At 43.7% G+C, this 12,448-nt stretch overlaps 1 long non-coding RNA gene across 1 annotated transcript in view; it reads right to left on the bottom strand.

Annotated features, from left to right (window-relative positions):
- Window positions 1-12,448, bottom strand: part of LOC144807786 (uncharacterized) — a 205,961-nt gene that overhangs the window by 179,814 nt on the left and 13,699 nt on the right. Inside the window, exon 2 of the long non-coding RNA XR_013606444.1 lies at window positions 1,840-1,959. This is a non-coding gene — a long non-coding RNA (uncharacterized LOC144807786). The remainder of the gene's footprint in view (window positions 1-1,839; window positions 1,960-12,448) is intronic.

The following is a 12,448-nucleotide window of genomic DNA, read 5'->3' as shown; positions in this document are numbered from 1 at the left end:
CCGACCACAGAGCACATTCTCGCAACTTGCTGGCGCTCCTCATCACACGGAGCAGCCATCATTACACTAGTGATGAATGAGCGTGTGCTTCGGCTTGCTGCAGTTGGCGGGCCTCCAGCTGACAAGTGCGCAGCTGGCGGCCGCAGGTTCCATGACGGGAGCATGGTGCTGGTGCCGCACATGCAGTTACTGGTGTTGGGCCCCAGCAAAGAGGTTGTGCTGATCCCCCTGCTAACCTGTGCTACTGGCATGGTTGCGCGGTAGTGCTGATGTCACGCAGAGCATAAGTCGTAAAAAAAGAAATAGGGGGACGCTGTCACCGAAAGTGACGTCACAACAGGAAGTGACATCACGAAAGGTGTCGAGCTCCTCGCCCCAGAGAGGCCAAAGAGTGAAGTCCAGCTGATTGGCAGGGGGGACTGCGTCCCCCCGGTAAAAGAAGTGGGGGGCGCCGTCCACCCGCGTGGTACCCCGACGAGCCCTGATGTCACATGAGCCCTCCGGCTCCATCCACACTTTGGCCCTGCCTCTGTTGTGCATTATCATGCTCCAACGAAGACGGCCAGTCCCCTTCACCATAGGGTGTAACATCCACAAGGAAGCAGAGCGCCCCTGCAAGCAGTGAAGGTGGGTCACAGCACAGCCTGCAGCAGAGACCAGGCTATGGAGGGTTGGGAGGAGGGGATCAAAGAAAAGGGGAGTAAGATGCCACGCCTGTTGCACATTCAAATCCCTCAGAGCTGGAAGGAGAGGCATCCTAGGAAACCCCGCCATGCCTGTCCAGTGGGGACACCCTAAGTGCAACGACTACCTCCCTAAATCCTGCGACAAAACCCTCCGAGCATTGGGTGGTCCAATAGCCCAGGTGATGCCGTCGCTATGGCCCAGAGGCCAGCAATCAAGCATTTTGGTGTGGAAGAGGCTCCCTCTGTGCAAGCTCCCAGGTGGAAAGACTGGGTAGAAAGGGTGGAGCTATTCTTTAAAGCCACTGAAGTTGAGGATAAAAGAAAGAGGGCTATGCTCCTCCATCTCGGGGGCAAGGCGATCCATTAATCTAAAAAACAATCATGCAAGGGACCCGAAGACGCATGACACGTGCGTAGCTGCACTTAATTCCTATTTCGAATTTATGGTAAATCAAGGTTATGAACAATTTATTTTCTGCCAGGCTCGGCAGCACGCAGAGGAATCAATCGACACATTTTACGTCAGACTAAAAAAACTGGTGAGCACATGTGATTTCTCAGATGAGAGGGAGGAGATACAAGGCCAGATAATTCAGGGTTGAGCCTCTGCGAAACTAAGAGAGCAAATTCTGCAGGAAACAGGCAAGTCGCTAGCTGACATTCTAAGCATGGGCGTCTCCAAGGAACTGTCAAAAGCCTGTGCTTCCCACATGAAAGCGGCATTACAAAGAGCAGTAAAGACAGAACTGGTCAAGGCTGTCATGCCCCGAAAGTGCTCAGAAAAACCCAGGTAGAAAACTATGGCAGCTCAAGTATGTGGCTAGTGTGGAGGCTGTGTAAATAGGATAAGTAACTACAGTATGATTAAAACCTGTAGTTTAATGGAGCACAAACAGCAGTCTCCCTAACGCTTGCTGGCAAGGCACAAACTGACTCTCACAGGATTCTACTTGAGTCAGAGCCATCTAAGTTCTAGAATACAGAATAGGACATAGACAACAAAACCATAGAGGTATGAAAGTAAGTAATATACAACACATCTTCCCTCATAATACAGAAAAGTAAACATGAGAAACAACAATAATCAATGAATAGAGAATCCACAAATTAATCACAACAATAATCATTCAAGTACAAAAGTGGTCTACGATACCTTGAATTTCTGACAATACCAGGATTGGACATAGTACTAGAAATGGAATGATTGAGAGTATCGTTAGGGACACTACTGCAGCATTGAGAGTCAAAAGCATCACCTCCTCCATCACTCCGTCTGGGAACAGGAAAGGAATGAGAGATAGTAGAATCTTCTATTGAAGTAAACATATAACCACTATTCCTCCCATTAGAAACATTTTTTTCAAAAGACGAATTTGAAGAAAAAGTTTTGTTACCTTTCCTCTTCTGATATAAATCCACCCTCCGCAAATTCCATTTTTCACCATTAGATAAAATAACATATTGTGGAAAAACACTTTTTACAGTGAAAGGGCCTCTAAACTTGGATAAGCCACTGGTAACTCTACCTGGTTTCACCTTTACCTGATCACCTTTTTCAATTTTTGAAGAACAAAACTGTGAACTAGTGACATCAATAAAATGCTCTTTGTTGGACAACATACTTTTCAACCAGGAAGGTGTTAACTTGGTGCTTGGAACTCTACCTCGCATGATTTCAAAAGGAGACTTGTCCTTGAAGCCATGAAAAGTGGTACGATATACATATACCATTTCTTGCACCAAGTCATTAACTGAAGTACCTTGTGTGAGAGCCATCTGGATAGTTCCTTTAACAAGTCTGTTTATGCGCTCACACAAACCGTTTCCTTGAGGATTGTAGAGAGAGGTCCTATGATGAGTAATACCAGAATTACTCAAAAAGGAACACATAGAATGAGATACCAACTGTGTGTCATTGTCAGTAATAATAACACTTGGAAAACCTTCTTGTTGGAACAAAGATCTTAAATGCTTAATAGTTGTCTCAGTGGTAATATCTCTCAGAAATTCTACAGAGAGCCATTTACTAAATAAATCAATGGAAACTATGGCAAAACGCTGCGACAACGGTAATTCCCCATTGGACCAATAAAATCAATACACAAGGTGTGCCATGGTGAGTCAGGATGAGACAATTTCCCCATGTTTGAGCCAACAGCAACTCTCAATCTTTTTTCGCTTTCTTTACAAAATGAACATGACTCAATCCAAGAGGAAACCTGAGAGTCCATACCAGGCCACCAGACGTTGACCTTTAACCTCTGTTGTGTTAAAGTATGACCCAAATGGCCTTCATGTGCCACTGCCAAGGCTATCAACTTTGGTCTTAAAATAGAGGGTGGAAAAAATGTTTCTCCATGCATTAAAACATTGTCATTGCACAAAGAAAATTCATCAATTACTTTTAAAAATGGTCTAACACTAATACTGACACAACTCTCTCGCCTGGACCCAACTCTCATTAGTCAGATGACTTCTTTCAAAACATTATCATTAGTCATGGCAGTAACCCACTCATCCTTTGAAAAATAACCTTCACCTAAATGAAGGATGTCATCAATCCAGGCAATGTTACCGTCAAAATTCTCTAAACTAAAACCCATGTTGATTGTTTCTTCAGTAGTAACAGAAAGCCTAGACAAACAATCTGCTTGGAAATTCTTCCATCCCTGTAAATGAGAAATTTCAAAATGGTACTACTGTAATTTAGCAGCTAGTCTAGCAAGTCTAGGAGAAACAGAAGTAGTACCACCAGGTGAGAAAATACGAACCAGTGGTTTATGATCGGTCTTTAAGTTGAATTTTGTACCCCACAGGTAGGTACGGAAGTAATGCGTTCCCCAAGCTGCCGCCAAAGCCTCTTTTTCGATAACAGAATAGTTTTTCTCAGACGAGGTTAGAGTGCGTGAGGTGAAAGCAATGGGACGATCACCATCCTTGTGCTTCTGTAAAAGAATAGCACCTATACCAGTGGCACTAGTATCAACCATCAAAGTAGAAGTTTTGCTGGTATCAAAAGGTGCAAGAATTTTGGCATTACAAATATCATATTTTATGTTATTAAAACAATTTGCATGTTCCATACTCCAAACAAACTTACACCCTTTCTTTAGTAACTCGCTCAAGGGTATAGTTTTCTCTGAAAACTTCTCTACAAATTTTGAGTAATACTCAATCAACCCCATAAAGGAGTGTAACTGATCTTTGTCCACTGGACTGAGAGCAAGACGTATGGCTTCCAGAAGATCCCTTTTTGGTTTAACACCATCAACTGAGATCTCATGACCCAGATACTCTATATTCTGCACAAGAAAAGAACACTTATCTTCACGTAAAGTGAGTCCAGTGTCCAAAATAGTGCGCAAAACCTCTTTTAGTACTCTTTTGTGACCAGCTACAGTGTCTCCAAAAAGTAAAATGTCGTCTTGGAAGAAAACTATGTTATGTATGCCCTTAAAAATCTCACAAACCATTCTTTGAAACACACGAGCTGCCGAAATTAATCCAAACGGAAGCAGTGTGAACTGAAATATTCCCTCGGTGGTTACAAATGCAGTGAGTTGGTTAGAAGTTTCATGCTGTCTTACCTGATGATATGCACTATTCAGGTCAAGCTTAGAGAAGAACTTAGCTCCCTGAAGAGTGGATACCATTTTACCTATATTAGGCAAAGGAAAACAGTCTGCAATTACACATTTGTTCAGAGACCTGAGGTAAACACAAAACCTCCGTTTTCCGTCATATTTTTTCGAAATCACTACCGGAGAAACCCACGCAGAGGCTTCTACCGGCTCAATCACACCACTTTGTAACATATCATCTATCAGGGATTTTACCTCATCTCTAATGGACAAAGGAATTCTCCTTAATTTGTGCTGTACAGGAACACTATTTTTTTTCAATTTGATGAAATGAGAATACCCTTTCAGTTCCCTTAGTTCATTACTAAACACAGGCTTGAACTCCAGAAGAATGCTGTCCACACTCTCATCCTCAATTACCATAACTTGGTTTTTTGCCCTAGGATTGATAATAATAAAGGTCATACTGATGTACCCAACCCAAAATGGGTGGACCATCCACTGAAACGTAAACTCTACCAAAGGTAGACCTTTTTTCAAAGACAATATCAGAGTCAAAATAGCCAATGATGTCAACTTTTTCTCCTTGGAAACCAGTCGGAGAAATATCGCTATGTGCAAGTTCCTTTTCCTTCCGTATGCTTTTGAACAAATCTTGTGGTATGATATCTCTAGATCCAGTGTCTAACATCAGGAACACTTCATGTTTATCGATATAGAAGAGTGCCTTAGGTCTATTTTGACGCCTCTCTTCACCTACGATGTCGACATCATTGACAACAAGAAGTTTATCTCTTTGTTTAATGTCTTCCCGTATATAATCCTCAACAACAGCCACTCTCTGCTTGTTTTTAGCCCTGCACATCTTTGAAAAGTGACCAACACGGCCACATTTGAGGCATTCTTTATTTGCAGCAAAGCAAAACCTGGCTTCAGAAGAATGGCTAAATCTCCACATCATGAGCATTGTTTGTTATTTGAAACATTCCTTCTTGGGAAGGTCTTATTTTTATTTTTTACGACTGCAATGGACTCCTCCTCACAATGTTCACACTCCAGATTAATTTTCTTTTCAGAAACTTCGGAGACATCCTGTTGTATAATGCTCTTTTTGTGAGAGTCAATAACCTTCATGCAATTTTCAGATTCTTCAATTACTTTTGCCAAATCAATAGCTGCTTTCAACGAAGGATTCTTGGCAGCCCATAGTCTCTCTTGTATTTTCTGTTTGGACACTGCACTATGAGTTGATCTCTTATGAGTTCATCGTTCATGGCCCCAAATTTACACTTAATAGACAACTCCCTAAAACGTGCTACAAATTCGTCTATGGATTCAGCTTCCCTTTGGTGCTGTGTATAGAACTTGTACTGGCTCATTAAAAGAAGATTCTCCTCCTTTGAGAATCTCACTTCCAGCCTAGTGATGGCTTCCTTCTACTCATCGGGCATAGGTTGCCAATTCGCTTGTAAAGCTATAGGTAGGAATCTAAAAACCCTCTGTCCTTCCTTCCCAAGGGTGCTGAGAAGAATTGCTTTTTTGCGCTTTGCTGAACATTCCTGCCCATCTAAAGCTTCCAGATAATTATCGAAAATAATGAACCAGTCCTCCCATGGAATTTGTGGATTGAAAACTTCGCTCAAAAATGGAGGTGGTAAAATTACATTCACTGGAACATTCACTTGTTGAGCCATGACAGGGTAAATGCATCACCACACACAGGATAGTATTAAGTGTCATGATGATAAAGCACCACTGTCAGTTGTTCTCTGAATACTCTGTGTAAAAATTCTTATTTCCAAAAATAATTTCTTTTTTATAAATTCACAATAATCCCCCACTTGTTATTGTGTCACATACCTTGTAACGAACGTTCATCAGAGTCTCTGGAATGGCTCTCTGTCATGCGGTAAACAACTGAGCCAAATACCAAGCTTTGAAAAGCTACAAGGAAATGCGGGCGAAAAACGAACTCAAATATTGAAACAAAATGGCCGCGATCCAAAACGAGGCTTGAGTTACTTGAACCTGAGGTCTGAAACGCAGAGCGTCGCGTTTCTATGACGCGTAACCTCACTGCGTGACAACAATTGTTTCAGAGGTTCTCGCATGCGCTGCTAGGATGCAGCTTAACGCGCCTTACCGAGCTTAGCGCGCAAGGAATGCGTGGCTGATTTAAAGGTCGCAGGCTACTCACAGACCGTTGGATGAATCATAGATCGATAACAATACCCAGCAAACTCCTCCGTACTGAAGAAATGACTCCTCCACCTTCAAAGACACCGAAAAACCTTCTGCGCGTCGTGGGTCCCTAGCGATGGAGAACTGCTGCTCGTAACAATAGGAGATCTCTCTTCAAAGATCCGACTTGGCTCCCAGGACAGCACGGGTCCCCTGACAGCTTCTGGCCAGCAGGTATCGTCACCAATAATTGTTGTAAATAAGATAAGTAACTACAGTATGAGTAAAACCTGTAGTTTAATGGAGCACAAACAGCAGTTTCCCTAACGCGTGATGGCCAGGCACAAACTGACTCTCACAAGATTCTACTTGAGTCAGAGCCATCTAAGTTCTAGAATACAGAATAGGACATAGAGAACAAAACCATAGAGTTATGAAAGTAAGTAATATACAAAAAGGCCCGGTTCATTTCCCAGCTGAGTTCACTACAAAAGGCAAACGATGCATAGGATGAGTAAAGTTTAACCATTTTGCAAGAGTCTGCCAATCCAGTAAAAGTCAGACATCACGCACAACAATCAACGCAATACCTGAAGCACAGGAGGGCCACATTGATATGGATGATGATGAGTTCATGGTTTACACAGTGCATTCCATCTTCACTGTGGGGTCAGGGGCGAAATCACAGCGACAATTACTCCAGTATCAAATACAGGTGGGGTACACCTGCCTGTCTCCAACGTGGAGACTGGTGCATCCATTCGCATCATGTCAGCTGAAGCCTTCAAATCCTTGCAACCAGATCTATCCCTTCAGACTGTCCACATATGGAGCGGATACACCATTGTCAATGCTAGGCAAATTCAAGGCCAAGAAACCCATGGTTCCCAGACAGAAGACTTACACAACTATATTGCAGAAGGTGGCCACACAGCCGAAGCCCTTGGGGTTGTGACTTTTGCATTTGGAGTCCATCAAGAAGCGATATCAAAAATACTGGAAGAATTTAAGGAGGTGTTCAATGGCATTTGGAAGTTGAAAGAAGCTGGGATCATAGAGAAGGTGTTGGGTCCCACCCCAAAGGTGTCACCTGTTATAGTAACTTGCAAGCCAAAACAACCAGGAGAGGTCCACATATGCATTGACATTGGCTTCCCAATGTCGAAATAAACAGAGAACGTCCCTGAACCCCACCATCGATTACCTAATTGGAGAATTAAGTGGGGTTAGCTGGGACTCCAGATCAGGCTACCACCACCTAACCCTAGTTGAGGAGTCGAGATACATTACATCATTTTCCACTCCTGTCGGCCTGAGGCACTACTAGAAGCGTCACTTTGGAATCTCGAGCACCGCCAAGGTGTTTCGGAGCACCATACAAAAACTGCTGGTGGGCCTGCCAGGTGTGGTCAATATCAGTGATGACATTCTTGTATATGTCAAGGTCGTGGTAAAGCAAAAGATGAGACTCGGGGGGGGTCCTCCTAAGGATACAGGACTCTGGGCTCACACTACACCAGCCCAAATGTGAAATCCTAAAACAGAGACTTAACTTTTTTAGCTACACGTTCGCTGAGCTGAGGAAGGAGTAGTGCATGAACCAGAAAAGATGCAAGACATCAAGGAAGCGTTCCCGCCTTCCATCTTCTCTGTGGTTCTCAGCTTTTTGGTAATGGTGAATTATTGTGGCCGACTCATCAAGATCTTGATTACGCTAATGCTGATCCAGTCTCTCCGTGAGCTAACTAAATCCACAATCCCTTGGGTGTGGGGTGAGGAACAACAGTAATGGTTTTAAGCCACCAAACATGCCCTATCAGCAGCCACCACCCTTGTGTACTTTGATCCAAGGACAGACAGCACCATTGCTCTGGATGCTGTCCCCAAAGGGTTCAGAGCAGTGCTGATGCAATGACCAGAAGGTGGCAAAAGGGTACAAGTTGCATTTGCAAGTAGATCCCTGACTGCAACAGAACAACGGTACTCGCAAATTGTTAGCATATGGACATCCTTTTGTGGTCACCAAGGATCACAAACCCTTATTCCACTATTTCAACGAACAGCATCAAAGCCACAACCATGAAGTGAAAAGTGGATGCTACAACTACATGATACAACTGTCAGGTGGAGTCCAGTCCTGGAATGACTAGCCCAGCAGACTACTTGTCGGACAATCCCAGAGCTGCATCCCAATAAGAAGAAGATGACGCCGATGAGACCGTGGAATATGCACAGTATGTTGCAGACTGCTCACACCCCCTATACATGTCTGTGGATACAATATTTCATGCCACTTCTCAAGACGAGTGCTTGCAGAGGATGCTAGAACTCTTCAAACCAGGTAGTCCTATCAGTTCAGGGAACACTGGGCTCAATGTATGCCTGGTGCACAGTGCATTCTAGATGGCTGATACCACGTTCGCCATGAACTGACCACATTTGGCAGTTCTCGACTTGTGCACCCTCCTCTGCTCAGACCTCTGCTCCTATAAAAAAACTGTAAAAAGCAGCAATTTTGCATATATACCTTATGCTGAGTCACCTTATATGCTAGAGGACATATTATTCGCAATCACGCTCTATCTTAATGCCCCTCTCTTGGGATTTTCTCTTTTTAATGCCATAAACCTTCTTTGACAGGTTTTTGCACATGTACCATATGGCTATTATGCCAGGACAGATGTGGTGAACTTCACAACCAACAGTAGTGAGTCACACATCACAGTCTATTACACATTGATTTAATATGTAAATGTGTTTTAAAGTACTACTAAATGGGAGGGTTAACTATGTGTTGTACTCATGCAGCAATTTCTAGCACATATGAATTCTACGACGACATGCTGCCTTTTGTCTCTACTATAGGTTGTACGCAGAGCATACTGAACAGTCAATCTACTGGTTCAGTATCACGTTATTTTCTTATGCATGTGTTTTTCATGTTTTTTCACGTTTATTGCACTTATTTATCGTAGTAGCTGAACTATTGACCCTGAAGAAGGTCATGACACTACCCTAGGTCTTTTGGTTGAAACATATTGGGCTAGTATTTACACAGCTGCCTCTAATGACGGCACCTGCCTTACAAGCTATTCACTGTTTTTAATCCTGATAGCTGAATAAAGTTATAGTATAGCTAACCCCGGAGCCAGTTTAAACTATTCACATCACAGCACTACACTCTTATAAAAACATCCCTGAGCTCCTCCCCCACAACGAGGGGGTTGTAGCCCACGTGAAAGCTGGGTCTTTCACGTGAGGAGGCACACTTATGATGAAGCATGACACCTCTGGTGTTTGAGGGGGACCGTCCTGAAAAGGGAAACCCCTTATGTGGTAGAGTACACCCACTCAGTTAATTGACCACCTTTTTCATCCCGGACCTGTGGCTTTTTCTGTGATTCATTCAACTAGTGGGGAGTTGGCTCACGTAGGTCATTAACACTCCTCCAGCCCCCTAGTGTGTTTACTGACCTGAATGCTGACCCTGTGAGTGTTGGCTTCTCAATTAATGTCCCAGAACTAATGGGTGGAGGCAATACGGATACCACCCCAGTGAAAGAAGACGAACCTGATCAGTCAGACCAGATGGGGAATTGGGGCACCTGCACTGGGTAAGGAGAGGAAACCCTGCTCCTTCTCTCTGCCTACGAGCCCATACAGTGTGACTTCAGCATTTCTAGGGTTTGCTTGAGTAACTTGAGTAACATGAGAAGAAACAGGGGGCATATTCACCTTTGCAAAGTTTTAGGATAACCCTAATATTCTGATTTAAATTATATTATGCCAATGAAAAGGTGGGCATTGTTGTGGTTGTTGCAATGTAATGCTGTCTTCAAAATAAAAGAGGATTGTAATGTCCTACCAGTGATGTAACTGGTGGACATGGTTGTGAGACATACCCATGTGTTAATGGGTGTTTTAGAGCAGTACACGATGTGGGTCTGTTGTTGCGGTCCCTTAAGTGGGCCGCGATTAATATATAACGGCAAGGGGCCAGGAAGACAACCTGCACATTGACTGTGTTAATAGCAGCCCTCCAGTCTCTGTATCCTTTTATTATCAGACCTACACCTGGCTTGACTGCCACATATATTCCCAGAACCTGCTGGCGCTCCACACGGAGCTACCAGCATTACAGTGCAGATATTCTTTAACTAGGAAAAACATAATATAGTCGACTGATTTGGAATGTAAACGTGTTCAAAGCGCTCACTTTAGCCAGCAGAAAGTACATGATTGTTTGAGGGGTTTAAAGAGAAAAATATTCTGGCTCTACAGTTTTCTATGTTTTTGACCCTGAACAAGCCTAAAAAATGAACTGCCCCCAAAGATGTGCAATATGTTTCTCTTTGATTAGAAGAGATCCAGAGCGAAAAGGAATATTTATGATCAGACAGAAGCTCTATTAGATGAAACTGGATCAAATAATCTATTCAAAGGCATCTCCTCCTGTTGAGCAATGGATGCCAGGGTGAACTGACCCAAAATGGCGGCGTTGCCTTTGTCATTCATGGTTGCCAGGAGGGAAGACATTCCTAGACATAATTTACTCTGACAGAGCATATCCATCCATGTGCAAGTATAATTTATATCACTTGCAACGAAAGTGTGAGTAATTCTTCTCCTTTGGGAGTAATTAAAAGAGGTGAAGATAGCAAGTTTACTAATTGTGCGATAATAACTACAAGTGAAATCGGAATGTTCTGCTGAAGCGCATCTATTTAGCATTATCTGGTTGATAACCCTGCTTCTGTTATTTTTAATGCAATTTGCATTATTGTACCATCAGTGCTAATAGCAGTGACAATTTACGCTAACTGGACGTTAATTAATTGGCAAAATGAATAAATCTCTGGAAAGTGCCGATTGCAACCAAATTAATAACAAACGGGGTCATCAAGATTAAAAGCATCGCTGGATATCACAGGAATTATTAATGATACAGCTCCTGTCGCAGGAAGCAAATGGATGCAAAGTGTCATTGAAAAATGGCGCCTCTGCTCCTCTGCTAAGAGCCGGGATGTAGGTCAAGCAACAGTGTGAGTTCAAAGGAAAGTGAGGTTGTCGCTGTAAGAAATGCTGGAGATTTCCACTGAAAGCAGGGAGGGGATATCACTTTGTGTCACCATTGCTGCCTTACACAGAGGATCAAGGTGAGTAACAATCCACACAAGCAAACAAATGAATTAGCTATCACTGAGATTCAGTAAAATGGGTAAAAGAAACTGTTATTCACAGTGCTTAAAGACAGAAGAATTGGATTAGGAAGTGAAGGAGTGCAGATCTGTACATTTATAGAGACATGAGTCAGTGGTCTGACTTGGCCTTAAGAGCAAAAGAATGAGTCTAGCCATTTGAAGATCTGCCCTGTAAATAAAGAAACAAATATCATTGCACAAAATGTATAATATTTTAAAATTCAGGAAAGTTTTTTTTCAACGTGATTCAGTTTAAACATTAGATTACAGGCCAGCATTGAGTGACATTTATTGATTTTAACAGTTCTAAACAAAATACATTAGGGAGAGAAAGCAGCAGTGCTTGGGTGATTAGCCCAACGCTGTTTTGGTTTGCCAGTCCCCATAGGACAAGTAGCAAGCCAGGGTCTTTCTTGTGCTGCAGTGCCGTTTTCAGTGCTTCAGCGGGCCGGGCTTGGCTCCGTCCATCTCCGCTGCACCAGCAGCTAAGGGCCGGGCTTTGCTCCGCTTGTTCCCCGGCCGGGCTTGGCTCCGCCGGGCCCCTTCCACCCCCGTGACCAGCAGTTGGCGTCAGAGGCAAGCGCCAGGAAGCGCATAAAGGCTCCCTCGGTGCTGAGTCCGAGGGGGGTCTTTCTTGTGCTGCAGTTGCCGTTTTCAGTGCTTCAGAGGGCCGGGCTTGGCTCCGCCGATCTCCGCTGCACCAGCAGCTAAGGGCCGGGCTTTGCTCCGCTTGTTCCCCGGCCGGGCTTGGCTCCGCCGGGCCCCTCCCACCCCCGTGACCAGCAGTGGGTGTCAGAGG

This window comes from Lissotriton helveticus, chromosome 1_2 (assembly GCF_964261635.1).
Source record: "Lissotriton helveticus chromosome 1_2, aLisHel1.1, whole genome shotgun sequence".
Lineage (NCBI taxonomy): Eukaryota > Metazoa > Chordata > Amphibia > Caudata > Salamandridae > Lissotriton > Lissotriton helveticus.
The sequence above is the reverse complement of the archived record's forward strand: the minus strand, read 5'-3'. Positions and strand labels throughout refer to the sequence as shown.